Here is a 3,655-nt window from a genome sequence, read left to right on the forward strand (position 1 = left end):
GCTGGGATTAAAGGCATGTGCCACCACCGCCCAGCAAAAGATATGAATCTTAAGTTGCCTGAGTCACCTCTGAATATTCTTCAAGTTCCAATAGTCTGTGAAATGCCAGCAAGAGCAGCTAGACCTTCATCTATGGGAGGAAGAGAACAAGGGAGCTGGGAGCCGGCTCCTGACGATAGGGGCCCCGGGAATGAACTTTCTACAGTGCCACAGAAAACAGGAACAAAATCAGAACCTTTGGGGGTTCTTGCTTTTGTTCTTTCTTAGGAAACAAGCTATTAAAATACTTTTTTTATTTGTACTTTTTAATGTTCAGATGATAAGTTCAGGGGGCCTAGGATATCAAGTTCAGTGTAGAGCTACAGTGAAATGGAAGCATGTGGTTTCTGTGGAAAGTCAGTTGTATTGGATGGGGGTTTGCTGGGGCAAACATGAAGGAGTGTTTTTCTGAAGTGAACACAGGTAAAAGAATGTTTTGCTAAATCAAGCATGTGAAAGGACACCGTAGGATTTCTTTTTTTTTTTTAATTTATTTTATTTATATGAATATACTGTAACTGTCTTCAGACACACACCAGAAAAGGGCATCAGATCCTATTACAGATGGTTGTGAGGTTGCTGGGAATTGAACTCAGGACCTCTGGAAGAGCAGTCAGTGCTCTTAACCGCTGAGCGATCTCTCCAGCTGCCCCCCACCCCACCCCGATTCATAAGTGTTTTCGAGTAGATTAAGCTGCTGCTGCTGATTCCTGTGAACTGAACTGATTTCCTGACAACGCAGATGGGATTTACTCCAAAGAGCAATTTCTCAACAGGCCCAGTTCCCCTATATCCTAATAACCTTTCTTTTACACTACCACTAGTGGGTGGTGGGCTAGAAAGGAGGATAAAGCATTTAAGAACTCATATTAAGCTGGGCAGTGGTGGTGGCACACGCCTTTAATCCTAGCACTTGGGAGGCAGAGGCAGGACGATTTCTGAGTTCAAGGCCAGCCTGGTCTACAGAGTGAGTTCCAGGACAGGCAGGGCTATACAAGGAAACCCTGTCTCGAAAAAACCAAAATAATTATAAAAATTAAAAAGAAAAAAAAGGTAAAGTTTAAAACAACCAAGCCAATATTACACTCTGGTGCTAGTCAGTTCCAAAGGCTGGGAGTCGAGGAAGGGATTCTTTGTCCTTCCTTCCTCGAGTCCTTGTGTCAAATCTCATTGTGTGAGACATAACTGCCATTTAATTGAAGACAAGGATGACGAGGCTTGCCACTATCATATGTATTCCAACAGAGAAAGCCTCATGGTGGGAAAGTCTCAGATGACAGAATGACTCCCAGAGTCAGAGAAGCCACTCCCATATGGAGATCACGAGTACATTAACACTGACAATATCCAAAGTGATAGACAGCAAACATGCTTCCCCTCAGGCCCCCCCCTCCTTCCTAGGAGGCTGCTAGGAACATGCATTTGGAGGGGGTGGTTTGCTTATTTTCCTACAGGGATCGATGGGGGAAATCTACAGGTCAGATGTGGAGCAGTGGACTGTGCCACCACAGAAGAACTGGTAAGGTTGTGGTAAAGTTCAGAACCCCAATATAACTCAGGAGTTCAAATTAGCTCCAGGAGCACATGACCAAGGGACAGGCCACTAGGAGGACCATGCCAATCAGCAAGTAGAGACAACACCTGAAGCCCTTCCCCACACAGACAGAGCCGACAGGAAAGCACCTACCCCTGGATTCCACCACAGGACAAAGTGTTTATAAGGTCCCTGTCCATGAGGAATAAAGTGTATGGGTCATTTTACCAAAGATCATGTGTAAGTGCCTGTCTTACTGGGTTGTAACATTCTAGGGAAAAGTTTCCTATCCCAAAGCTTTAGTCACTGGATCTGAGAGGCTCTGACTTTGGCTTCTAACTTTGGAAGGGCCTAGCAGCCTTCCTGCCTTGCTCCAGTTTCTTCACAGAGAGCCATAACACTACTCATTCTGGCCGGGCGGTCGTGGCGCACGCCTTTAATCCCAGCACTGGGGAGGCAGAGGCAGGCGGATTTCCGAGTTTGAGGCCAGCCTGGTCTACAGAGTGAGTACCAGGACAGCCAGGGCTACACAGAGAAACCCTGTCTCGAAAAACCAAAAAAAAAAAAACCACTACTCATTCTGATCATGTCTGAGCCCCGAGAGACTTTTCACTCCTTCTGGCCGGGCAAAAGATTTCCAGCAGGCTATGCCCCTGAACAAAGACCAGCATCTGACATCCAGAAGTGGGGCCAGAACAGCTGACTCGCTGCAACTGATACCCATGCAAATTCAACAAGACCTCTGATTGGACACTAAGGGTGAGCCGCCCAACTCTGGAAAAAAGCAACTTGACCTCCTGCTGTGCTTTCAATCAGTGCCATCACATGGGTTTGGACAACTGATGACTTCTGGGAGAGCTAATCTCTGGTGTGGGCTGAAGGTCCCTTTAGCCCTTTTCTAAAACCTGACAGCCCATAACAGGCATTGGCAAAGACTCTGTAACTTCTTAAAACAACGAAACAACAAACCCTGGTAAAACAGCAGCCAGTTGGGGCTGGAGAGATGGCTCAGCAGGTAAGAGCACTGAGTGCTATTCCAAAGGTCCTGAGTTTAAATCCCAGCAACCACTGGTGGCTACCACCATCTGTAATGCGATCTGACCCTCTCTTCTGGTGTGTCTGAAGACAGCTACAGTGTACTTACATATAATAAATAAATAAGTCTTTTTTTTTAAAAAGGGGGAGGGCTGGCGAGATGGCTCAGCAGGTAAGAGCACTGACTGCTCTTCCGAAGGTCCTGAATTCAAATCCCAGCAACCACATGGTGGCTCACAACCACCCGTAGTGAGATCTGATGCCCTCTTCTGGTGAGTCTGAAGACAGCTACAGTGTACTGTGTACTGTGTATAATAATAAATAAATCTTAAAAAAAAAGGGGGGGCTGGAGAAGTGGCTCCGACCGCTCTTCTGAAGGTTGTGAGTTCAAATCCCAGCAACCACATGATGGCTCACAACCATCCACAATGAGATCTGATGCTCTCTTCTGGGATGTCTGAAGACAGCTACAGTGTACTTACATATAATAAATAAATAAATCTTTAAAAAAAAAAAAAGCAGCAACCAGTTAGAAGACACCAGGTGGCTGCCAGTACTTAAATCTATGGGAAGGCTTAGCCTTTTGGGCCTCTGAGAAATCCCAATGGCTGGATGGACCAGGTGGGACTTCTAGTTTCCCACAGGCTAGGAGACACAGGAGGAGGAAAGGGATTCACCATGCTTTAGAGGGAGAGAAAGTCACCAGCCATGAGAGAGCTGGGGTGGAGTGACCATTGACTTCTTCCCCAGGTGGGAGATTAGAAATTCAACTAAGCTGAGGGCAGACATGGTGTTGAGGAAGGAGTAAAGGAAAAGATACACTAGCCCATGGGCGGCTTAGAAGACCTCAGCCACTGAGCCAAAAGGCAGGTTAAAGATGAGCTATGTGGATGGGCAGTGGTGCGCATGCCTTTAATCCCAGCACTTGGGAAGCAGAGACAGGCTGATTAATGAGTTCAAGGCCAGCCTGGTCTACAGAGTGAATTCCAGGACAGCCAGGGCTACACAGATAAAAACAAAACAAAAAAACAAACAAAACCCCCAAAA

At 46.4% G+C, this 3,655-nt stretch overlaps 1 long non-coding RNA gene across 1 annotated transcript in view; it reads left to right on the top strand.

Annotated features, from left to right (window-relative positions):
* LOC116085305 overlaps positions 1 to 1,805 on the top strand; it is a 4,448-nt gene extending 2,643 nt beyond the window's left edge. Inside the window, exon 3 of the long non-coding RNA XR_004116487.1 lies at positions 1,494 to 1,805. This is a non-coding gene — a long non-coding RNA (uncharacterized LOC116085305). The remainder of the gene's footprint in view (positions 1 to 1,493) is intronic.
* The last annotated feature ends 1,850 nt before the right edge of the window (positions 1,806 to 3,655 follow it).

The sequence above is a fragment of the Mastomys coucha genome, unplaced genomic scaffold (assembly GCF_008632895.1).
Source record: "Mastomys coucha isolate ucsf_1 unplaced genomic scaffold, UCSF_Mcou_1 pScaffold12, whole genome shotgun sequence".
In the NCBI taxonomy this organism is placed as follows: Eukaryota; Metazoa; Chordata; class Mammalia; order Rodentia; family Muridae; genus Mastomys; species Mastomys coucha.